This window comes from Salarias fasciatus, unplaced genomic scaffold (genome assembly GCF_902148845.1).
Source record: "Salarias fasciatus unplaced genomic scaffold, fSalaFa1.1, whole genome shotgun sequence".
NCBI lineage: Eukaryota > Metazoa > Chordata > Actinopteri > Blenniiformes > Blenniidae > Salarias > Salarias fasciatus.
Genome location: NW_021941374.1, coordinates 1635207 through 1660954, shown reverse-complemented (window position 1 = coordinate 1660954; position 25748 = coordinate 1635207). Strand labels below are relative to the sequence as shown.

General features: G+C 46.4%; 1 long non-coding RNA gene across 1 annotated transcript; it reads right to left on the bottom strand.

Annotated features, from left to right (window-relative positions):
- Positions 1–10152: 10152 nt before the first annotated feature.
- On the bottom strand, positions 10153–23774 carry LOC115385065 (uncharacterized). The gene is made up of 3 exons (XR_003931023.1): positions 23701–23774; positions 22924–22934; positions 10153–10163 (listed from the first exon to the last, which is right to left on the bottom strand). It is a non-coding gene; the product is annotated as an uncharacterized LOC115385065 (long non-coding RNA).
- Positions 23775–25748: the final 1974 nt, after the last annotated feature.

Genomic DNA, 25748 nt, shown 5'->3' with positions numbered 1-25748 from the left:
CTGAAGTCACCTAGGTGGTCGGTAAGCTCCTCGGTGGCAAGGCACCGGGGGTGGACGAGATTCGCCCTGAGTACCTTAAGTCTCTGGATGTGCAGGGACTGTCTTGGTTGACACGTCTCTGCAACATCGCATGGCGGTCGGGGACGGTGCCTCTGGATTGGCAGACCGGGGTGGTGGTTCCCCTTTTTAAAAAGGGTGACCGAAGGATGTGCTCCAACTATAGGGGGATCACACTGCTCAGGTTCCTGGAGAGGAGGATTCGACCGATAGTCGAACCTCAGATCTGGGAGGAACAATGCAGTTTTCATCCTGGTCGTGGAACCCTGGACCAGCTCTATACCCTCCATAGGGGCTTGAGGGTTTGTGGGAGTTCACCAAACCAGTCCACATGTGTTTTGTGGATTTGGAGAAGACATTAGACCACGTCCCTCGTGGTGTCTTGAGGGCAGGCTTCGGGAGTACGGAGTCCGGGGCCCCTTGTTAAGGGCCGTCCAGTCTCTGTATAACCAGAGTAGGAGTCCGGCCTGCATTGCCGGCAGTAAGTCGGACCTGTTCCCGGTGCATGTTGGACTCCAGCAGGGCTGCCCTTTGTCACCAGTTCTGTTTATAATCTTTATGGACAGAATTTCTAGGTGCAGCCAGGGGCCGGAGGGGGTCCGGCTCGGGGACCACAGGCTTGCTTTTTTCAAATGATGTTGCCCTGTTGGCTTCATCGAACCCAGACCTACAGCATGCATTGCAGCGGTTCGCAGCCGAGTGTGAAGCAACAGGGATGAGGATCAGAACCTCCAAATCTGAGGCCGTGGTTCTCAACCGGAAGAAGGTGGTCTGCCCTCTCCAGGTCGGTGGAGAGACTCTGGCCCAAGTGGAGGTGTTCAAGTATTTTGGGGTCTTGTTCATGAGTGAGGGACGGACGGAGTGTGAGATTGACAGTCAGATCGGTGCAGCGGCTGCAGTGATGTGGTCATTGTTTCGGTCCGTTGTGGTGAAGAAGGAGCTGAGCCGAAAGGCGAAGCTCTCGATATACCGGTCAGTCTAAATTCCCACCCTCACGGGACCCTACGGTCATGAGCTTTGGGTCATGACCGAAAGGAAAAGATCCCGGACACAAGCGGTTGAAATGAATTTCCCCCGTAGGGTGGCTGGACTCCCTTAGAGATAGGGTGAGGAGCTCAGTCACCAGGGAGGAGCTCGGAGTAGAGCCGCTACTCCTCCACATCCAGAGGAGCCAGCTGAGGTGGTTCGGGCATCTCTTTAGGATGGAACCTCCTGGACGCCTCCCTGGAGAGGAGTTCCGGGCATGTCCCACTGGGGGGAGACCCCATAAGACCGAGGACATGCTGGACATAGACTATGTCTCTCGACTGGCCTGGGAATGCTTCGGGATCCTCCAGGAAGAGCTGGAGGATGTCTATGGGGACAGGAAGTCTGGGCATCTCTGCTTCGACTGCTGCCCCCGCGACCCGGCCCCGGATAAGCAGTAGAAAATGGATGGATGGGACTGGACTGTTTTTGAATGAAAGTTTTCACTTTGACTACTGGAGTAACAGTTTTTCTTTCTTTTTTTTTTTTGTTTTTTTTAAGGTGGACTTTAGAGTTAATGTTGCAAATCACAAGAATTATTATTTTGTCCTTTGTGAGAAGATACTAATGAGATCATCTTTTATCTCCTGCTTTTGTTTCCTTGCAGAGCTCCAACAGGACCATGACTGCAGAGAGGAGCAGCTCTTTGAACAGGAAACACACTGCTGTCTAGAACAGGACCACCCAGAACCTCCACACTTCAAAGAAGAAGAACCAGAACCTCCACACATCAGAGAAGAAGAACCAGAACCTCCACACATCAGAGAAGAAGAACCAGAACCTCCACACTTCAAAGAAGAAGAACCAGAACCTCCACACATCAAAGAAGAAGAACCAGAACCTCCACACATCAAAGAAGAAGAACCAGAACCTCCACACATCAAAGAAGAAGGGGAAGAATCAGAACTCCATCAGTTTAAGGAGGAGCAGGAGGAACCAAGCTCCTCACAGACTGAGGAACTCAGGAGCAGCCAGAAGGGAGAACAATTCATTGTGAAGTTTGAAAGTGAAACCTTGAAGGTCCTTGCTGAGGAGATCCTTTTTGAAACACGTGGCCCAAGTTTCAGAAAACCAGGCCACAAGAAAACTCACACAGGTGAGAAGCCTCATTCTTGTGAAACATGTGGCAAAAGTTTCAGGTATCGGAGTCATTTGTTGATCCATAAGAGAACTCACACAGGTGAGAAGCCATATTCTTGTGAAACATGTGGCAACAGGTTCCGTCGACAGGTTGATTTGTTGCGCCACATGAGAACTCACACAGGTGAGAAACCATATTCTTGTGAAACATGTGGGAAAACGTTCAGACAACACAGTCATTTGAGTGACCACATGAGAACTCACACAGGTGAGAAGCCGTATTCTTGTGAAACATGTGGCAAAAGTTTCAGTCAAAGCTCTATTTTGAATGTCCACCTGAGAACTCACACAGGTGAGAAGCCATATTCCTGTGAAACATGTGGCAAAACTTTCAGCCTACAGAGTCGTTTGTTCGTCCACAAGAGAACTCACACAGGTGAGAAGCCGTATTCTTGTGAAACATGTGGCAAAACTTTCGGTCACCGGTGTAGTTTCAATGAGCACATGAGAACTCACACAGGTCAGAAAACATATTCTTGTGAAACATGTAGTAAAAGTTTCAGTGAACGGCGTCATTTGTTGCGCCACATGAGAACTCACACAGGTGAGAAACCATATTCTTGTGAAACATGTAAGAAAAGGTTCAGGCAACGGCGTGATTTGAAAGTCCACTCGAGAACTCATACAGGTGAGAAGCCTCATTCTTGTGGAACATGTGGCAAAAGGTTCAATGGACAGAGTCATTGCCCCAGTTTACATGGGTGTTTTTTTCAATCCGATTGTAAACAATCGTATTAAACGGAGTGTATTCATGAACACCATACAAAGTGATCCACGATGAATCCTTGTTTACAAGGACCCTGGGTGAAGCGGATTATGCAGCGTCCTGTGACGCTGCATAATCCGCTTCCGTGACGAGGAACTTTCAGGTCTTTAGCTCTGCAGCAGCAGCAGTCCTCAGCGCCGAGCAAAGTGTTTTTATCTGCTGATATCTGCTCAAATAATGTCCCAACATCTCCATGATACACTGCTGAAGGAGTGGCTGCTCCTCTGGCCGCAGCACGTCTCGGTGTGTGCTCTGTGCCGCCAGCCGATGTTTCGAATTAACTGGTGCCCGTGTTAACTTGTGACTAGGGATGCACGATATGGAAAATTGTTACCGATAACTGATAATTTACTACTTCTCATGACCGATACCGATAACCGATAAGTTATAATGTAATATATATATAGATATAAGATATAAGATATAATCTTAAAATAATCTGAAGTTTGTATACCAAGGAGAATAAAAACATTGAAGATGCAGTGTTAAAAAAAAGTAATACTTTAGTAGCTCTGGCCTGACTATAACAGAAAACTGCAGTACAAACTCTTCACATGTTCATTTTTTTTTTTTTTTTTTGTGAAAATATCAGTTACAATGAGTAAGAGTCTATTTTTTCCAAACAAAAATAAATCAAAATAAAATCTCCTGTAATTGTTTACACACTGTCAAACTTCTCAAAACTCGTTTCAAATATAATGACATCAGATCCCAACTTCAGCATAAACTGCATCCTTTAAGAAAAGGCTTTCACAGAACTGTGACTTGTTTGTCTGCCAAAAAATGAAGTGAAATAGTTTTCAACTATGAAATAAATTAAATGCATTGACATCAAATCTAAAAGCTCGGGGTGTCAAACGTTTACAATTTTCTACACGAAACGTCACAGATTTATCTTTTTCTATTGCAGTTGTGCTAAATGACCACAAGATGGCTCAGTCTCGATTGAAATACACTATCTCATAATTCCATTTAATCAAAGACATTACACTAATTTTCAGACAAAAGGGCCATTTCAGCTGTTCACTTGATATGTTCACCAAACGTCTTGTCACATTTCTTTAATTTTTTGTATATAAAATCCCTTATGCTAGCTTGTGAACCGCTAGCGGTAGCTCGCTAGCTAGCGTTAGCATCGATGCCGCAAAAGGATTTCGTGTTCAAAGTGTCACCTGAAGCGCCCCACTGTCCTCCACAGAGAAAAGGATTCAAAGCCAGCTGAGAAGGATGCAGGGGTTCGTGTCAACACCCTGGTGTTAAGTGGTCTTACAGGGGGTGGAGACCAGGACTGTAAACTGCCAATTGTGCCCGTCCAAGTAAAATCTGAAAAAGGAAATAAAATTGTCACCACTTATGCATTTCTGGATGAAGGGAGCACAGCAGTGTTCTGTGCAGAAAGCCTGATGAATAAACTCAATCTCACTGGGAGAAAGGGACACATCCTTCTACGCACAATGGGGACAACAGAAGGTTGTGAGCAGCAACACTTTGTCTGGACTGGAGGCGGCTGCGCTGCATGGAGACACATTTCTCAAGTTGCCTAATGTGTTCACACAGGAGTCCATGCCAGTGTCTAAAAGGAACATCCCGACAAGGAAGGATATTAAAAAATGGCCTCACCTGAAACACATTCAACTACCTCCAATCAATGCAGAAATTGAGCTTCTTATTGGAGTGAATGTACCTGGAGCCATTGGAGGTGGTGCATAGTGTGAGGGGAGGACCTTTTGCCACAAGGACCAGGCTCGGATGGACCGTAAATGGACCACTAGGAGGCAGCAGTGAGACGACTGCAGACAGAAAAGAGCCACCAATAACTGTCAACACGGTCTCTGTTGCCAGGCTGGGAAAGGTTTGGCAACCTCGGAGGCAATCATCTCCACTCCTCCACCCCTCTGATGTGAATACTTCAAGGTCGGCTCATGAATCAAAGATCAATTCAAAGAAGAAACATTTGGTTGAATACAAAGGGCCTAAGAAGGTGAAAGTGGAAGTTAAAGCTACTCAAGCAGAAGATGTTCCACTTCCTATAGATATCATCTCTGAAAAAGCAAATGAACTGATGGTTAAAGAAACGCCACCCCCCCACCTACTGGAAAGAGTTCATGGAGAAGCGGTGGCAGAACCTCTCATTCAGTGTTCTTCAGGAGAATGAGAAGTTACATGAAACATCGGAACCAAAGAGGAGCAGATTTCCAAGCTTGAAAACGAGGAAGAGGAACCACAAGAATTGGCACAAGTCCAATACATGTCTGGAAGGTACATGTTTTGGAAAGGATCTCGTGAAAGGATACTTACCTCAACTACAGGGGCACCAGACATGGCCAGGAGCGAGGAAGAACCTCAACGTGAGACCTCGTCTTCATCATGGACAGCACCGCACCTCGGAACTCATGGCTGATGGGACGAGTGATTCAAACCTCTTCAGACCGTCGTGGATTTGTCCGTCAGGTTCGGATAAAAGCACCAAACAACTGTCTGGATCGGCCTGTTACCGAGATCGGTTTGCTGCAGGAGGCTGAAGCTGGTTAAAGATGAGCTGGCTTACGTAGAGACATTGGTTTTGTGGATTATCTCGAGGAACTATGTGTGGATTATCCTTTTGATTTTTTTCTTTTTTGGTCACAGTTGGCTGTCTGTGAATTCGCCTTTTTTTGACGTTTTCGGCTATTCCTGATTTTTTGAAGTTTATACTTAAGACTTGAAAAGAAGAAAGAAGATTCCATTGTGGATTATTATTATTTGATGGACATTATTTCAGTGATTTATAAATTGTTATTGATATTCTGGCTCCATGTATTTTCTGATTTGGTAATTATTGAACAATAATTAAGGGGCTGGTGTATAGGAGCCATAATATAGGGTGTGTATGTGTCACTGGGTGTTTAAGGTTTCTATGGTGATGCGCGGGTGCTTGGTCACGTGACGCATGCGGTGGTGGGCGGTGACGGTCAGGTGGTTATTAAAAGGTGTGTTCACCTGCAGGCAGGGGGAGAGAGGAGAGCGGGGTCGCCATAATTTTTGTTGAGCGTTTGCTGTGTTTTGGCCCGTTTTCGTTGATGCACGTTCACACAAAGAGGTCACTGGAGGTGCAGCCGACAGTGTGTGCTGACTGATGTGAATTAAACAATTTGAACTGCACTTACGTCATCGTGTGCTTTCTGGAGGACGCGGCAGCGCGTTGGACAAACAAGAACCCTCACCTTTCCTCTCAGGGCGACAAGGTTGGCTTGGAGTCACCGATACACTAATGCTAGCTAGCGTTAGCATCGATGCTAGCTGCAGCGTCTCTCATTCCAGCTTGTTGGGGTGTTTCCATGGTGGGTGATCGCTCCTAGATCCCATACTGCTGTTGTAAACCAGCTCTGCCTGACACAGCCTACACCTAACAGTAGGTTCCATTTCGAAAAGCTGCCACACTGCGCCCAGCTCGTCAGCTGCATTCGCCTCCGAAGTCAACTTGAATGCAGCACTGGCTGTGGCAGCCTTTGGAAGCTACGGAGGGGTGCAAAAAGCCCTCCTCCTCCTTAGCAGTCAAGATTCAGGGCAGCAGTGAACCTGCAGAACAAACCCGTACTGCAGGTGCGTCTCCTCAACAAGCAGTTTTACACTAATTTATGGGTTCAATTTATCGGATAAAATTAATTTATCGGATCGATAAAAAATGACGTCATATTTGCCCCAAATCGGCTGATAATTTATCGGACCGATAATTATCATGCATCCCTACTTGTGACCAGTACATGACTGAAACTTAGTCGTTCTGGCGAACGTCGGTTATCAACAGTTACAGTGAGTGTATACGTTTAAAGTCTTTTGTGAGTCTTACTTTAACAACTGCTGTAATCAGCATGCGTTTACACAGACCTTCGCCGTCATTACTTAACACGGGAACCAGTTAATCCATAACACCAGCCAGCGATCGCTGGTGTTCTGCTATGGAGCTCTTTATACAACTCGCTGTTGAGTGATTTGGTTCCATCTCACCTCTCCAGTGTTTGTTCTGTCGGGGTTTTTTAATAAAAAAGTGTTTTTCAACCACCGTGGTGTTCTCTGCTGGTTTTTTGACTGTGCTGCTTTCCATTTACTGGCATGTCACACGTCCCTACTGTGAGGGGAACGCATGCGCGTAACAAATACTCCCCCTGTTTAATCCGCTCGGCTGTCAGGCACGTTTATAAGGGACACGGTGCAGATCATCGATCGGCGTAGACCGCCTCCTACAATCGGCTCCAAAATACAGTCCGCTTTGAGTGAAGCAGATCCACTCGGTTGTTTACATGACACATTTTACAATCCGCTCCACGTATAATCCGCTTATACTTGGTCCATGTAAATGTGCCTATTTGTTGCACCACATGAGAACTCACACAGATGAGAAGCCTCATTCTTGTGAAACGTGGTAAAAGGTTCAGTCGACAGAGTGATTTGAAGGACCACATGAGAACTCACACAGGTGAGAAGCCGTATCCTTGTGAAACGTGGGAAAAGATGTCTTTATTGTCATTGATTGCTGTACCAGCGGAATACTCAAATGGATGAAATCATGAAAGACAGAGAGTTTATTCAGGAAGTCCAGCTTGAGGCCAGAATCATCAGAGATCATCCAGTTTGAAGGAAACTTTCCTGATTCTGACACTGTTGAGACTGAGCTTCAGGAACAGTTCAGTCTGTGGTCTGTGTTCAGCCACTCTTCTGTTGTTTGGCATTTTGATGGCTGTGTTCCTCAGTGGTAGACCAATGCTGTAGTGACCCTCTGTCAGCTTAGCAGACTGTGACACCATCTCAAGAAACTGGACATCCTCCCTTGACATCTCCCGTCAGTCACCTCGGCACTCTGGGAAGTCATTGTTGAACTGCTGATGCCACAGCTCATCCAGAGTGACCACTGTAGTGCGGTTGGAGGTAACCTAAATGAGTCCACTTGTAGTTCCATGGCCAGTGTCTCCTCTGAGCGGACCATTGATGATCCAGCCCAGTCATGTTTTGACCGCGTATGGCCCATCTTCCACACTGGGCACCACTTGCCATGGTTCCATAGCCTTGGGCACGTCTGTGCCGATGAGAAGGCTCTGCCTGGATTTTAGGGATCTTTCCTGACTGAGGTGAGGCCACTTGTCCACTTCCTCTTGCAATGGGATGTTCTGTTTGCGAGCAGGGATTTCCTTCTGACAGTAGATGTCGGGCAGCTCCAGGTAGTCGGTATCATCCATGCAGCTGACCTCGAGGCCAGACACCACTTGGCTGCTCACGAGCCGCTCGCCTCCCATGGTCTTCAGCAAGATACTAGTTCTTCTGCCGGAAATGTTAAGTGAGGTCATCAGCTTCTCGGTGCAGAAAGTGACGTTGCTGCCTGGGTTGAGGAACGCATAGGTCGCCACCACCTTGTTGCCCCTGAACAATAGCCAAGATGTTGTCCACGTTGCCTTCCCCAGTTGCTCTGCAAGTCCTGCTCTCTGCGCTGTTGCATCCACTGACCACTGAAGTGGCCCTGCTTTTTTCTGATGACTCGGCCTTGTGTTTCGACTCTTTGGATGCGTCGTTGAAAGTCTCCTTCTTCGGCTTTCCCTCACCAGATGTTACTTGATCTCTGATCTTTATGTGAAGAACTGTTGGATGACTTAGCTGACAGGCTTGACAGCTCATCTTTTCATTGCAGGCATTTGCCATATGTCCCTGCTTCAAGCAACCGAAGCACAAACCCTGCCTTTTGAGAAAGTCTATTTTCTCCGTGTGGAGTGACCTCTTGATCCTTTTACAGTTTTCCATGGCATGTTGTCCTTGGCAGAAGAGGCAAGGGGTGGAAAAGGCACAAATAGTATCCCCCTTGGCTTTAATTTTTGTTTCCAGTGGGTTGTTGACTGTCGTAGCCGCTGTAGTGAAAACCCTTCGAGCACCGCTCCTTCTAAGTAATCTCTCATCCATGTTGTGAGCTTTATCTCTGCCTTTGTTTCCATCAGCGATGTGGCCGAAGAGAGGGTGCAAGGCTTCCTTGGCTTGTCGGTTCACAAAGTCTACCAGGTTGCTGAACCTAGCTCTACGTTGTTCTTCTTCTTGGAGATTGTAGGCTTTGCTTCTCCACCTTTCCCTCTGTTTGTACAGAAGCTTGGCAATGATGGTTCGCATATGGGACGCGCTGTCAAGCTCTTCCATGTACTCCATGTTCCTCATGGCATTGAGACATCCAGCGAGGTAGAGTCCAAAGGAGTGAAGCGCTTCTCCATCATCTGACTTGATGGCAGGCCAGTTCAGTGCCTTGTCAATGTAGGCAATGGAAATCTTGTATCCATCTCCAAAGTGCTCCTTTAAGAGTCTCTTTGCTGTGCAGTAGCCATGTTCTGGTTCCATGTGAAAGCAACTTCTGATCAGCTCTCTGGGTTGTCCTTCTGTGTACTGCTCCATGAAGTACAGCCAGTCTTTGTCACTGTCTGTTTTGTCCTCCACTCCATGTTCGAAGGCCCTAATGAATAACCTGTACTCCAGAGGATCCCCCTTGAATATTTGAATCTTCTGAGGAGGCAGAGCATTAAGGTTCTGCTGTTTGGCTAAGAAGTCCACGATGCCTTGTGCGGAGTCTCGTTGTGGAGCTTCCTGCTCCCTCTGTCTAACTCTAGCAGGAGTACTGTGGTCGATGTTGCTGGCCGGCTCTGTATTGTCAGCAGCAGGGTGAGTAGGCATGGCTTCTTTGCGAGCTTGTGCAATCTCAAGATAAGAGTTCATTCCGTATTCATGGCTCACACAAGATGCACCTGCCCTGACTCGCCAACTCCTCCAGCACTCTACACTTCGTTTCTGAGGCTGCTAAAGCAGTCTGGATTTGCAGTTCTTCTCTGTCTGCCTTTAGCTTCATCTCCAGTTCCTTTAGCTTCGCCTCCTGTTCATCGAGCAATCTCTTCTGTTTTAAGGCTGCAGCTTGGGCTACTAACTCAGCCTTCTCCAATTCAGCTTTCACACGCGCTGATGAAGCGGATGATGATGATCTGGATAGCGTTGCTGAAGACGTTTTAGATCCTCTCTTTTTCCTAACCCCTGCGACAGATGCACTGTCTTCAGGTGCAACCTCATTATTTGTCTTCTCTGCGTCAATTAAACGCTGTTGCAGTTCCTTAATCCATGCCTCGGCTTTCACGGTGAAACTATAGAACATGTACGCCTTGGGTGTGAACCATCCATCCTGATCTGCCTTCATCTCATCTTCTGATATCTCACTCAATAATGCTTTGACTGAGATTTTAAGTTCGCAAAACTCTCCAAATAGCTTATTGAATTCAACCATTGTCTGTACAACTGGGAGATTGTTGTCATCACCAGCCTCCATCAGCTGATTAATCTGATTCATTTTACTTGTCAGCCGATCAAGCTTAGCTCTTCTATTGTTAATAGCATTACGAATCTTCTCTTCCAGAGCTTTCTCCGTCATTTTGACCTTTCGAGGTTCAGTACGTTGTGACGCTGATGCAGACTCTTTCACTTGGCTCATGTTGACTGTATGTTGCAGCTATTGAAAGTCACTGTAATGGCTGCCACTGAGTTCTCCAAAGCGAGCCTGTCAGTCAAAAATGAGGGCTAAGCGAGCCTTTCCTTACACACCTCAGGAGCCTGTCAGTCACTGACGAGGGCAAAATGAGTCCACAGCACATCCACGTTGGAGGGCTTAAACAGCGCCTGCCTTATTGACCTTCATTACTCACGGCGGGAGTCTTTACTTTTTTCCTTTTTTCCCATCAATCCAGGAATCCTTGGTCCACTTTTTCCTCTTGGGGTGGAGTTTTCTTACAAACTGTGAGCGCCGACGGTCCACAGAGCAATGTTTACTTTCCTCGCGCTGTCATGGCTGCTTCCAGTGGCAATTAATCCTCAACGGTCAGGGCCGGCCCAAGCCTTCATGGGGCCCTAAGCAAAATTTGAGTTTGGGGCCCTCTATTACTGCCAATATTCATCATTCACATATACTATAACTCATTTCATGTTCTACTCTGTCATTACGAATACACTTATTAAAACTAGATGTCAGATCTTTTTGTTGTAGTTAGATTGTAATCCACAGGCCGTGGAAGCAGACAACAGATTAGCAAACTTGAAGAAAATTCTTTCAATTAATAAGAGGCAAAGTCAGCAACTGCCCCTCCTGGCAACACGGGAATCAATGCATAAAACCTCAAAGAGCAGCCTGGCATGTTTTACCTATGGTTTATAATCTGAAATGATAGGAAATTCAGCAACAAGAGCAGCCTGGGGTTGATTTACTTAATATTCAAAGTGATCAGGCACGTGCCGTGAGCTCCAGGGTTAGGTAGGCAGACAGTCGCAAACTGCGACGGACACACCAATGACAATTTCCATGTGTAGGCAGGTCAGTGCCAGCTTACTCTAACAAAATCAAGAACGTATAACACCATTAAAAAAAGCTTAAACAATGACTTAATAGCAGTCCCAAGACTCTCCCAATTAACTTTATCTCTCATGACCACACAGCGCATTCCTGGTTTGTGATCGAGACGCAAAATGAGGGGGAAAATGACAATTCGGACGCGGAGCTGTCTGCGGTGCTGAAACGTCTCTCTCTCTACAGGGTCCACACCCCAACACACATTTAATGAAAGAACACCTGAAAGCAAAAACAACATGCTCAAAGCTCGACTGCACATATGTGCCGCTCCTCTTGCCCCTAATTCATGTTATTCACACAGTTGTCACAGTTAACAGACTCAGCATGAAGTGATTCTCCACTGCCCTCCTCTGCTGACTGGATTTCACAAGTGAAGTTGGTTCGCAGCTGGGTGAAGCTCGTTCGCAGGTGCGCTAACCGTTAGCGGCTAGCGTGACTTCATTCAGAGAGAAACCACATTTTCAGCAACACTGCTTAAAAACAAATAAACTCGCTTACTTGCCTTTATGAAAATGTCGAGAGCAAACAACCATGTTGGCAGATATGGAGTGGAAAGTGCTGCGACCCCCGCCGTCTGACGCCTCTTCCTCATTTCCTCAGTCTGCCCCCCGTCATTTCTTTTCCAGGTGGGAAACTGGAAAAAACGGAGCCTGCCTTCTGTCCTGCTCCCATTCCGTTGATGTGACTTATTAAGGCAGCCTATCACGTAACACGATCTTCCCATTTCTGAGAAATAATGCCGCACTCAAAGACGTGAATCACAGAGTGAGACCGTGGCCTGGGAAATGGAGATTCAATCCCACAATGCATCAGAGTGACGTCACCTGAAAAGGACCGATTCACTAATTATCCGTGAACGTACGTAGAGCATTGGCAGAGCAGAGTAACGTAAAAAAGGCAGCGTAGCGATCTGCCTTTTTGCGTACATGAGTTTTAGATGGAGAAACCGACTGCGCCTGCGCGAACCCACATCATTGCGACGATATGACAGATCAAGGCAGAGCAGCGCTGTGCCTTCAGGAGAGGGCGTGGCCTTCAGGAGAGGGCGTGGCCTTCACTGTAACACAGCGCGAGGGGAAGTTACTTGTGCAGCTTCTCTGCTTGGCCAGGAGGAGTCTGTGTTGAGTCTTTTTTACTGGGCTGTGAAAAGCACTAAATGCCGTCACTTTCAAGCTGACAGGTACTATATTACTATGTCCGAAATTAAAATGTGAAAAATTATATATAAAATAATAACAATAAAGAAATTGAAAAGAATTAGAAAAGCGAATTATTAAAATGGAATGATTTCATTTTCTCCTATCAGCCCAGGGTAGGCAGTCCCTGTCTACCCTGACTGCACGTCACTGAAAGCGATATACTGAAAGTCATCTATGCCAACTAAAAGCAACAAAATAACCAATCATTTATTGTAAACACAATCTGCTTTATTGTTTTATTTTTAAATAAACTTGAACAACAAATGTACAAAAACAGACAGTATGAAACAAACTTTTCTTTCTGAGTCTGTCAGGACAGACGGCCACTCAGCTGGGTCTACCGGAGGACCTGCTGGTCCCTGCTGCAAACTGGATGTTGCTGAATTAGTCGATGAAACATCAACCTCGACGACCAAACATGAAGGACCTATAAGGAAAGTAATATTTTTTTGACAATATTTTTAATTTCAGAATGTTCTGCAGTACACTGAGGCTGTTTTGTTGTCAATTTACCAGGTAGAGCTGAGGTTGCAGCAGAAACAGAAATTTCACTCCTTTGCATAACTCATTCCATAATTCAATAACCTTCATATATTCTCTCACACTTGTCTGGGTTACACTTCCATCTCGCCTCTCCAGTGTTTGTTCTCTCGGGGTTTTTATTTAAAAAAAAGTTTTTTTCACCCACCGTCGTGTTTTTCTGCTTGTTTTTGGCTGCCTCCTGTTTACTGCATACGTCATCACGTCATTACGTACGGGGATCCCCGTTTAATCCGCAATGCTGCCCCGTCCCTGCTGCCGTCCACTGTGCCGTAAAACCAGACTTTTCAAATGAGTATGAACGTGAACCTCGTGCGCCACTCATTCTTGCCAAAGTGAGCGTTCACGTTCATGATATGAAAACTGAATCGCTCAGTTCGCAGTTCACCGTAATTATGAACGTGTTCAGTGAACGCCGTTCATTGAACTCGCTCATGCACAACACTGGCTGGGGACAACGGCGGCGGCCGGTCCGCTGGAAGGCCCGCGGTTTAATGCGTGCGTATGTGCGCGCGTGTTGGAATCCTCTCGCGGGCCGGATTGGAAGGTTCGGCGGGCCGGATCTGGCCCACGGGCCGCTTATTGGGGAACCCTGCCGTACAGTGTGAGAACTGGGGATGCAAACAATTAATCGATTATCTATTAATTGTCTAAGAAATTACTCGATTAAAATAAATTGCTTGCAATTAATTACGTTTTGAACCTGTAATTCCCCGCAAGCCCGCATGAGGGTGCACTTGACGCTAGACATCCTTGACACACGCGGTAACACAGAAGAAGCTGACGTCTAACGACAACAAGACAGACGAGAAGCTGTAAGCTGGCAGGATGAAGGGGACAGGACGGAGTTCGGTATGGAACCACTTTAAGTTAGTCAATGACAACATCGACGCCAAATGCACAATCTGTGGAAGTATTTTAAAGTACAACTCCTCCACAACTCCGCTAAACTATCACCTCAATACGTGACATTCAGCCGTGCTGCGAGGAGCGAGCAGCTCTCAGCCTGGAGTCACCGCAGTGTTGGGACGACGAGTGACTCCAGGAAGGCAGAGGGCGCTACCGTTACTGCAGACATGCTGCCAGTACATGTGATTGAAGGACAGGGGTTTAGAGAGGTAATAAAGTGCTCATATTTTTAAACAGAAATAGATAAGTGTCACACTTTGAAATGAGGACCACCATGGCATGGGTGTTTCTGTTTCGTTTATGGGCACAGCCGTTATTCTCAGGGATGTTTTTAGTTGTTTACAGGCAACTTGTAATTTAATGTAAAGGAGGATTATAAATGATGCTAATTGTCCAATTGTGACTTAATTTCTTTTCAGAATTTATGTATTTTTTTATGCTGCTAAATAAGAGACACTCCACTAATTTATTTTCAAGTTAAAATCACCTTCATTTTAGTTCTATTTGTTTTGCTTCTAACAGACAGTGCACTTAATTTTCATGTTTTCAACGAGCCTTAAATTAGCCTTTTTAGTGCATTGTTCAATTTGTAAATGTGTTGTTCCCTGCTGTTAAGAATAAATATTTTGTTAAGGAATATGATTTGCATTTTCTCTTTCATAAGAAAGACAGCATTTTCGTAGAAATTAGGGATGCACTTTTTCATTTTTTTTTAATGACCGATAACCGACACCTTTTAACCGGTTAATAACTGTTAACCGAAGGCCTGTCCATGCTTCACATGTCCGCATGGGTGTGCGTTGTGTGTTGGTCCGCGTGACGGAAAAAATCGTCATAAATTCCTGTCCGCTGGGGTCCGCGCGGACCATTCCGCGGACGTCCGCGCAGCCTCCAGAATTTGTGACCGCGTTGCGCGCAGGTCGCGCCAGTATAGGTATGCGCCAGAGCGGTTTATACCGTTTATAACGCCCACCCCTATACTCTGCGGCGTGGCGCTTCAGGAGGTTCAAGAGATTTCTCCTGTTCCCCGTCTTTGTGGGAACATGGACTCTACATCATTCTCAATCAATCAATCAATCAATTTATTTTTGTATAGCCCAGTATCACAACAACAGTTGCCTCAGAGGGCTTCAAGATGTTACATTTGTCAGTAAAAGTAAAAACAGTGAATAAGCATAATGGTAATATGTCAATATTTACAGTAACGAGACAGAACGAAGCAACCACCGCCTTCGACCCTCACATCCGGCAAGAAAAAACTCCAAAAACCCAGTGGGAAAAGAAGAAATCTTGGGGAGAACCACAGTATGGAGGGATCCCTCTCCCAGGGACGGACAGCTTTGGCAACAGCTAGCATGAGACAATAAGAAGTAAAGCACACCACTCTGTTTTTTGTCCGACCTCAAAAAACCACAGTCCGTCCATTCCACCGATGTTTTTGTGTCCTTCTTGTCCACAGTGTCTCAGTCCTCCGCTGAGCCTTGGGCTGTTTCTTCTGTCGCTTCATCGGCGAACACTCATTTTCTATCCACCAGTGCTGTCGGCTGCATGTGTTGCGGCTAGCTGCTAGCCTGCTACTGTGTCGTTTGCTACTCGGCTCTGTTCCAGCACCGGATTGGTTCAGCGCCTCGCAGACTCGGAGCAGCTCCCATTGTCATTGGCTGTTGGTATATGGTCTGTCACAACACTGAGAAACGCCGTCTATCCAGAAGTCTGTCCTCCATGTTTCATACCTCTATCAAGGGAAAGTTATCTTTCCACATATATCGCTATCGTTGTGTCGCCCAGCCCTACCTGTAGGTGATGACACCTGAACATGAGCAGCAGTCTGGGCTCTCTGCCATGTACCAGAAAGTAAGGTGAATATCCGGAGCTTGGACCAGGTGTGGCGTTAAAAGAGAACCACAGCTGGTAAAGAGTGGTCCCATTCTCCTCCAGTGTCCTGAATCAGTCCAGCCAGCTGTTCTTTAACAGAAGCTCAGTAACAGTGCAAACTGACTGAAAAGGATGGTCAGCCTCAGTGGATTCTCCAGGAGCCCTGTGCTGTGGCTCAGGCTTTCTGAAAGCCTCACATGACTTGAACAGGTTACAGAAGTTGTCAATATCAGATCTCATTCCCGGCCAATAACACATTGTCACAGCTTTCTTGAATGTGCGCTCAGCACTCTATGACCAGAAGAAAATGTTGATTATGTGCTGGAGTTAGTGATTCATGGAGTGATAACCGCTGCAGCACGTCCGGTTTGAACATAATATAGTCCTCAGAAGCAACAACCAGGCCGGTTTGTCTTTCAGTTGTTTGATTATCAAGGTGAACGTGTGTGTGGTTTCTGAAATACAAATACAAAGATACAAAGGAAAACAATAACGGTTTCACATATGGCTGACTCGTTTGTGCATGTTAATTAACTGAGGCTACGAAGATTCAAACAAATTTAACTACTTCCACTCGCAAAAATCTCTGTGCACATAGAAATATACAATCACAAATATATCTTCCCAGATATGCACTTACTTGCTAATGCTCACACACATCATCAGCTTCAGGGAGAAACTCCATTTTCATCTGAAACATAACTGGGTCCTAGCTTTAGGTGGCCGAAAATGTGCCTGAACAAAATTAAACAATTTTAAGGAATTTTGCCACAAGTGGGTGCTAGAACAACATATATCAATGCAACCTGGCCTTTTTAACAGCCGCCCCAAAATCTGGGGACCAGATTTGTGTCCATTAGGCCAGTTGGGAGTCTTCTTCTTGTGGGAAGGCGGGTAACTTAAGAAGGTGAGCCACAGATCTGACAAAGATTTTGTTCTTTACATGAACTTCTGCAGCTCGCATGTTGGTATCATTTCCCTGCAGGACTGTTCTGACTGTTCCGACTGGCCAGAGGGCTCTTGGAGCTTGTGGGTCAGCCAGCAAGACCACAGTTCCGTCTTTAAGATTGTCTTTGTCCTCTGTCCATTTGTTCCGCGTTTGCAGGGCAGGTAAGTAGTTCCAGGTGAAACGTCTCCAAAGCTGGTCACTGAGAACTTGACTGTGTCTCCACCGTTTCCTGCTCAGAAGGTCAGATTCAGGATACACAACCTGTGGTAAAGCAGAACCATGCTGCTCCATCTAGAGGGTGTTTGGCGTGATAGGATCTGGATCTGCAATGTCCAACGACACACAACCCAGTGGTTTGGAGTTCAGCATGCCTTCAGCCTCCACTAACACAGTTCGTAACACTTCCTCAGGTACAACTTGCACTCCCAAGGTGGTACGGAGGGCAGCTTTCACAGATCTTGTCTCTCTCTCCCACACTCCTCCAAAGTGTGGGGCGTTTGGTGGGTTAAAGTGAAAGTCAATCTGCTGCGAGGCCAACTGTGTCTTGAGAAGGGGAGCTAGTACACTGAAGGCCTGCTCCAACTCAGCTTTACCTCCTCTGAAATTTGTCCCCTGATCAGAGTAAACTTCCTGTTGGTTTGTCCCTCCTGGCGATTAGTAAAGACATCAGGAAGGAATCGCTGTCGAGACTGTTGAGGTCAGTGTAGATGGCTCTGGTGGTGAGGCATTTATACAGAATGCCCCAACGTTTCTCGACCCTCCTGCCTATCTTGACCTCTAATGGGCCAAAACAATCCATCCCTGTGGAATAGAATGCTGGGAGGTCAAGCCTGAGACGGGCCGGAGGCAGATCGGCCATTTTGGGTACCTCTGGCTTAGCTCTCCATTTCTGACACTCAGGGCATTCATGCTGGAGCTTGCACACTGCCTGTCAGTCTCTGAGAATCCAATAGCACCTGCGTATCTCCAAGAAGACTCTCTCAGATCCAGGATGATGTAACTGCTCATCATAGGCCTTGATAATGAGTTTAGTGATGTGATGCACTGGATCAAGCACAGTTGGATGAAGGCTATCTGGGGTCAAGTGACAGTGGATTTTGTCAGCCCTCTATCTTGATCCCACTCAGGTGACAGTTTCAGGAGCCAGCTACTGGAATGAACAGATTTACCAGCTTTCAGGTGTTCTACTTGCGCGGGGAAACTGTCACATTGTGCTCATCTGAGAGAAATCATTTCAGCCTGACGGAAATCTTCCGCTGAAAGTTCGTCTTTGCTAGCTGCCCCATGCAAGCTCTGGGTGGTGGCCTCCAGCAAGTCTTGGAGATGTGTAAACTGGTGTGGTTCTGGCCATAGAGAACCAGAGCTGTCTGAAATGTGACCACCGAACACAAATTCTCTCATCTCATCCGAGATATCCTTACTTGCAACATCTGGTTTGACAGGCCACATCGAAGGATGTTGCCTCAGGAATTTGGGACCTTGACTCCAGTGTTTTTTTTTTTGTTTGTTTGTTTGTTTTTTTTTAGATAGGCAAGAGTCTTTTCACATGTGATGTCATTCGCAGGATTATTTTGTGAATCCACGTAATGCCATGACTGTGGATTGGTGAGCTCTTGTATCTCAGCTGTCCTGGTCCCAACGAACACTTTGTATTTGCAGGACTCTGACTGCAGCCAAGTAAGAATTGTTGTGGAGTTGGTCCAGTAGATGTAGTCATCTATTTACAAAGTGAGCTCCTTCCTCAATACTGCTCCAAGTTGAGCTCCACTCAAGGCAGCTCTGCTGGTTTGATCTTTTTGATGAAACCTGAGGTGACAAGTTTGTTCATTTCCTCTTTGTAGGCTGTAATCTTACTCGTGTCCTTTGCCAACCTTTTCTCTGTGCTGCGTAAATGGGAAAGAACAGCTTCCATTGGCACTTCAAGTTCCCCTTCCACAGCAAAGGTGTGGCATATCTTTGAACACCATTTACTTCAACCCTGACAGGTTTTTATGACGAAGTCTTAAGTGCTTCTGGGTCCTCTCTTTACCTGGTAACAACCTTTCCACTCCGATATGGCAAAATGTCCAGCTGCCACAAACGTTCAACATGAGAAAGGATGTCTGTTTAAGGCGAATGGGTGGATGTAAATAAAAATTTTGCGGTGGGGGGGAGTGTGTTTTCTGTACCTTGATGGTCCTTGTAGAGTCCAGCCCAGTGCAGCTGGACCATCTGGAGGCCCCCGTTGGACTGGCTCCGTTGGAAGGATGAGGTGTGGATGTTAAGACCCTATCAAGACTGTGCATGGTGCATGGTAGGGATTATTACATCATTGAGGTGGCCGTATTTCCTCTTTAGAGCAGCTACTGGGTATGAATGGCTTCCCAGAGCGACCTCCTTAGCTGTGAAGGTCTGATGTATGCGGTAGTCATGGTAGCAGGTAGGGGTGCAGCAATGAACCCTTTTTTGTTAACCGCGGTATTAAAAGTCACGGTTATATAACCGCAGACTTTCGACAGCACCGGTTATATCTGCCCGCAACAGTCAGTCAGTTTAGACTCCTGTGAGGTGCAAAATGCAGCCACAATGGTCCCTTTGCCTCTCTCTCTCGCTTTGTTCCCGCACAGTCTATTTAGTAGGCGTACCATGCTGCCATGGTACAAACGCCTAGATTTATACCAACACTTGTATATGTTGTATGATGTCTATGGTTGAGCGCCCGGTCGGGTTTCTCTCTTGGACCTCCAGGTCTGAGACGCTCGCTGGGGAGCGGGCGCACGCCTGCGTCCCCCGCAGGGAAAGTACAGACCCGCGGGGATGGTGTCGCACCGCTCCAGCGGAGCAGGCCTCCGTCCGGACGTCTCTCCCAAAAGCCCTCCGAAACTCCTCGACCCCCAGGTCGGCGGGGCAGGGGACCCCATTAGGACCGAGTCCACACGAGGCGGGCGTGGCTGCCGGTGGACTGTCTGACGGTCTCCATGCTGCCTGCATGTCACGAGCGTGCGGCCCCCCGGCTCGCCTCAGGGTGGGGTGGCATCAGGGACCCCAAATAAAAACAAAAAATGTTTTCAAAGAATGTTGTTGTGATTTTGTATGTCTAAAATAATAACTGTAATACCGTGAAACTGTGTTTTTTTTCTCAGACTATAATCCCACACCGAAATCTGAAACCGTTGCACCCCTAGTAGCAGGGGACACTGTGAATGACACAGAGGCCCCGTGGATGATACAGATGTCTTGTCATACAGTGCGCAGGTGTAAATCCTCTGGGCTCCCATGGAGACCTAAAGCTTGAGCAGCATCGTGGATTAAAATAGAGCCTTCTGATCCATCATCAAGTACTGGATAAGTATCGATTGTTAAATCTCCATTCCCCAGGATTACGCGAACAACTTTGAGCATTACTTTGCTGTTGCTAGCTGGTCTGTTTACATACAGCATTTCAGCTGTAGAAGTGACAGCAGGGATTCTGTCACGGGCGATCTGACTGCTAGAGGTGGAGGTGCTGTCTTGATTTGCATTTACCTCATGTAGCACCTCGAGGTGCTTTCCTTTACATTTCTTCCACTTTGCCTTGAGGGCACATTGTGATGACATATGCACACGGCCACATCTCCAACATCTCTTGTTTGAATGAATCCAGTTTTGTATTTGGTCCCTTGTCAGGATCTTAAAGTTGGTGCACTGCTTTAAGAAGTGCTGAGTTGTGTTGCAAAATGGGCACAATTTAGTGGGTTCAATTGCCCTTTCTCTGTACCCCTGATCAAGTTGTTTCTTTTCTGTCTGCCTCTGCTCACTGCCATGAAGTACAAAAGTACCTTTGGGCTGAACCTCTCGTGTTGGGTCTTTCCTAGGAATTGGGCGGTCTCTCCTGGTGAAGTTAGTGAACTGCAGGCCATCCTCTTGCACCCTCACTTCATACTCCAGCCAATCTGATAAGTGCACCAAAGTGGGGATGGGTGTGATGAGAGGGTTATTGTGTCTCTTGAAAGCTGCCTGAAGATGGTGTGGCAACTTGGTTAATATTCTGGAGACATGCGATCCGGATCTTAACTCTGTCTGGCCAATGTTGCCTAGCCTATCAAGCATTCCCACGAGAGCACGTACCTTTAAAGCAAACTTCCAGAATGCCTTAGTATCTCCGCTCTTAAGATTCAGTTCATCCATGACCTGGGCAATACGCTTCAATTGCCCATGACCTGGGGCTGAGCTGCCGAAGCTCAGAAGTGGTGCCTCAATTACCCGAGTTTTTAGGAGCCGGGGCCACAGTTGGTGCGAACACAAAAAACCAGTTTAAAGTTGGGGCCGGCCCTGATTTGGCCCTGGAACCAGTTTGGTCGAAAAGGGGTAACAGTCACCTCAAAAGGATGGCACCATCTTGAAAGGTCTTCTTTACTGTCCCCCATAAGCAGTTGGCGGTACTGGGTGCGGTTTCTTCAAAAGTTACTTGCCATCACTGCGCGTTCAGTAAAAATAGTCTCTTTCTTCAACTAAATGACAAGCTCTGTCTTTTCTTGAAGTTAAACGTCCATAAATGTCCGTGCTCTGCTTCAGTAGTAAATCGTTGTCACTACTCATGAACTACACAGTCCTCCACAAATATGGACTTACACTGTGCTCTAGCAAGAAGCAACAGAGGAGAAAATCCAGAAGGCTGATGAAATACGACAGGTCCACCTTTGCACAGTCTTTAACTCACAGCGGAAAAGTGACGGTTTCCATCTCGTTGTCCAAGGAATAAAGAAGAAGTCTGTTGTGCTGCTGTTAGCCATGCAGTTAGCTTAGCCCGCGGTGCACTAGCTTCTGGTCCCAGAGTAAAAGTCTTCCTCTCGACAGCTGAAAACTCCACAAACCCGCTGCCACCAGTGTAACACATGCATTCCGTGGTGTTAGAAAGGGGTGTTCCATGTAAATCAGAGGTCGTGGAGAGGGAATAGCTCCTCAGGGAGAATTTTATTTGTAGCACTACAGGAAATGTTACATCCAGCAACGCCAGTCCATGACCTTTATAATAGAGAACTCATGTCCCTCCGCCAAAAATATAGTCCCAAAAAAGTTGAAGATGATTAACAAGTAACGATGGGAATGGACTGTTTTTCAATGAAAGTTTTCATTTTGACTGATGGAATCACAGTTTTTTTTTATGGTGGACTGCAGAGTTGATGTTGCGAATCACAAGAATGAGTCTTCTCACCTGTGTGAGAAGATACTAATAAGATCATCTTTTATCTCCTGCTTTTGTTTCCTTGCAGAGCTCCAACAGGACCATGACTGCAGAGAGGAGCAGCTCTTTGAACGGGAAACACACTGCTGTCTAGAACAGGACCACCCAGAACCTCCACACATCAGAGAAGAAGAACCAGAACCTCCACAGATCAGAGAAGAACAGCCAGAACCTCAACACATCAAAGAAGAAGAACCAGAACCTCCACACATCAGAGAAGAAGAACCAGAACCTCCACACATCAGAGAAGAAGAACCAGAACCTCCACACATCAAAGAAGAAGAACCAGAACCTCCACACATCAAAGAAGAAGAACCAGAATCTCCACACATCAGAGAAGAAGAACCAGAACCTCCACACATCAGAGAAGAAGAACCAGAACCTCTACAGATCAAAGAAGAACCAGAACCTCCACAGATCAAAGAAGAACCAGAATCTCCACAGATCAAAGAAGAACCAGAACCTCCACAGATCAAAGAAGAACCAGAACCTCCACAGATCAAAGAAGAACCAGAACCTTCACACATCAAAGAAGAAGAAGAACCAGAACCTCCATACATCAAAGAAGAGGAGGAAGAACCAGGACTTCATCAGTTTGAGGAGGAACAGGAGGAACCAAAATCCTCACAGATTGAGGAACACCAGGAACTCGACAGCAGCCAGAAGGGAGAACGATTCATTGTGAAGTTTGAAAGTGAAACCTTGAAGGTTCCTTCTGTTGAGGATCACAGTGACCTGAGTGACCCAGAAGTACCAGAGACTGAGTGGTTCCTCTCTCAGGACTCTGAAGTCCACCATGAGAAAAGACACATGGACTCAGAACCAGCTCCACATTTGAAGCTGAAAAAACTCAAGGTGTTTGATAGAGACAGTGAGAACATCTGTCATGTTTCAGAGAAGCAGGCTGAATGTGAAGAAAGGTGTGAGGAAACTGACCATAACAAACATCAGTTAAAGGTCCCTGGTGAGGAGATCCTTTATGAAACATGTGGTCAAAGTTTCAGGCAAACGGGCCACAAGAGAACTCACACAGGTGAGAAGCCTCATTCCTGTGAAACATGTGGCAAAAGGTTCAGATATCAGAGAGTTTTGTTGATCCACATGAGAACTCACACAGGTGAGAAGCCGTACTCTTGTGAAACATGTGGGAAAAGTTTCAGTCAACGCAGTCATTTGAAGGACCACATGAGAACTCACACAGGTGAGAAGCCTCATTCTTGTGAAACATGTGGTAAAAGGTTCAGTCGACAGAGTAGTTTGTTGCACCACATGAGAACTCACACAGCTGAGAAGCCGTATTCTTGTGAACCATGTGGGAAAAGTTTCATTCGTCAGAGTAGTTTGTTGGTCCACATGAGAACTCACACAGGTGAGAAGCCGTATTTTTGTGAACCATGTGGCAAAAGGTTCAGTCGACAGAGTAGTTTGTTGCGCCACATCAGAACTCACACAGGTGAGATGCCGTATTCTTGTGAAACATGTGGGAAAAGTTTCATTCGTCAGAGTATTTTGTTGATCCACATGAGAACTCACACAGGTGAGAAACCATATTCTTGTGAAACATGTGGGAAAAGTTTCATTCGTCAGTGTATTTTGTTGATCCACATGAGATCTCACACAGGTGAGAAGCCTCATTCTTCAGGGCACTGAAGATGAAACGTGGCTGGGTCTTTCAGCATGACAATGATCCCAAACACACCGCCCGGGCAGCAAAGGAGTGGCTTTGTAAGAAGTAGAGATGGGACAAGATCTCGCGAGATCGAAATGCCACGAGATGTTGCGAGATCGAATGCCGCGAGATTGAGTACATTTATATAAAGGCAAAAACTCTTTATTAACTGGAATATTGACGGAATAATACATTACATGGTGCACAGCCATGAAAACACGTGCAAAACCCTGAATATGCTCATATTCATATTTAAAAACCCGATCGAAAGGGACATGAAATACTGTTCTGCGCATGTTCTATCCGCAAGGAATCTTGTTCTTTTGAGTACACAAACTACTTGTCATACAGTTTATACGTCGAGTATATACAACATAAAGAAAATGTGCAGAAACGATCGTTCAGTTCTTCTCTTTTATTGAAAAAGGTGCATCGCATCAGTGAACATTTTACCACGTCTTGCCGGCTCACACTCTTTTTCTAACAACATGAAGAGAGAGCCTGCAGCGGCTGCGGCGCCCTTCTTCCTCTGTGGTGTCTGTGTAAAATAAGGTTGAACATGCCTAGTGGCATGAAGTGCAAATGCAGTCATGGCATTGTCTGTGCGCCGCGGTTTGAATGGGAATAGGGGAATTAGGCGGCTGCCTAGGGCGCAGTGTACAGCGGAGGGCGCCATGGCCGTACAAGGGCACCCCGACCCGACACTCCGTGCTCCGACGCTGCATGTGAGTACCGCGCCGCTCCTCACACCTCAGCACCAACCAACCCCCCCCGGTCTCGTCTTGTCTCGATCTCGTGGACTCAATCTCACGAGACATCTCGTCTCGTGGAATTTGTGTCTCGTCCCACCCCTAGTAAGAAGCATTTCAGGGTCCTGGAGTGGCCTACCCAGTATCCAGCTCTCAACCCCATAGAAAATCTTAGAGAGAGTTGAAAGTCCGTGTTGCCCAACAACAGCCCCAAAACCTCCCTGCTGTAGAGGAGATGTGCAGGAGGAACGGGCCAGAATACCAACAACAGTGTGTGAAAACCTGGTGAAGACTTACAGAAAACGTTTGACCTCTGACACTGCCAACAAAGGGTATGCCACAAAGTACTGAGAGGAACTTTTGTTATTGACCAAATAAATTCTTTAAAAATCAGTGTGATTTTCTGTATTTTTTTTCTCATTCTGTCTCTCATAGTTGAGGTCTACCAATGATGACAATGACAGGCCTCTCATCTTTTTCAGTGGTAGAACTTGCAAAATTAGTGGCTGACTAAATACTTTTTTGCCGCACTGTACTTTGAAACAGTAGAACATTTGTTTTATGTCCGCTGCCACAGCCATGGGTTCTTTACGGAAGTGAGTGAGGACCCCTAACAGTGTATTATTCAAATCATTCCCACTCAACAGAACATCTTTCAGTGAGACACCGTTAGGCTTGGCGCTGGAGTCAAACACTGCTTGTACCTGTCCTACTTTATGCAGATGATACACTCTAAGGATGGGTAGGTACCAACATGGTTGTTCCCAGCAGAGTGGTGGGGCTGGTTCAGCATGACCCGCCTTGAAGATGTTCTCCATAAACTCAATGTTTGGCTTCTTTTCAAGCATGCGACACAGTGTTGCAAACCAGTTGACTGCTTGTTTCTTATTGTTAGAGAGCTTACACCTTGGTTCTCTGAAGGGCAAAGGCACCACCCAACTGTTTGAGTCATCCATAAAGACCTCCCTGCCCATTATTTCTAGAAAGGTTCTGTCTTCTATGGACACTGCAGGCTTGTCATCATGTAGCGTTTTCTGGAAGACTCCTTCACCAAGACTATACTTGGATTCAAACAAGTCTTCTGGCTCAGTAGCCCTCGATACGTGTAGACAGCATTCTGGAGTATCAAACTTTTTTTTGAAGATGAAGGCTGTTATTGCAAGGATCAAGCAGAGATGTACGGCCATTACTCAGCACATTTGTTCTATAGGTGTTGACATTGTTTGGTTTGTGGGCTCAACCAAGACAGACCTCTCCTACTATCACCCAGCCTAAGT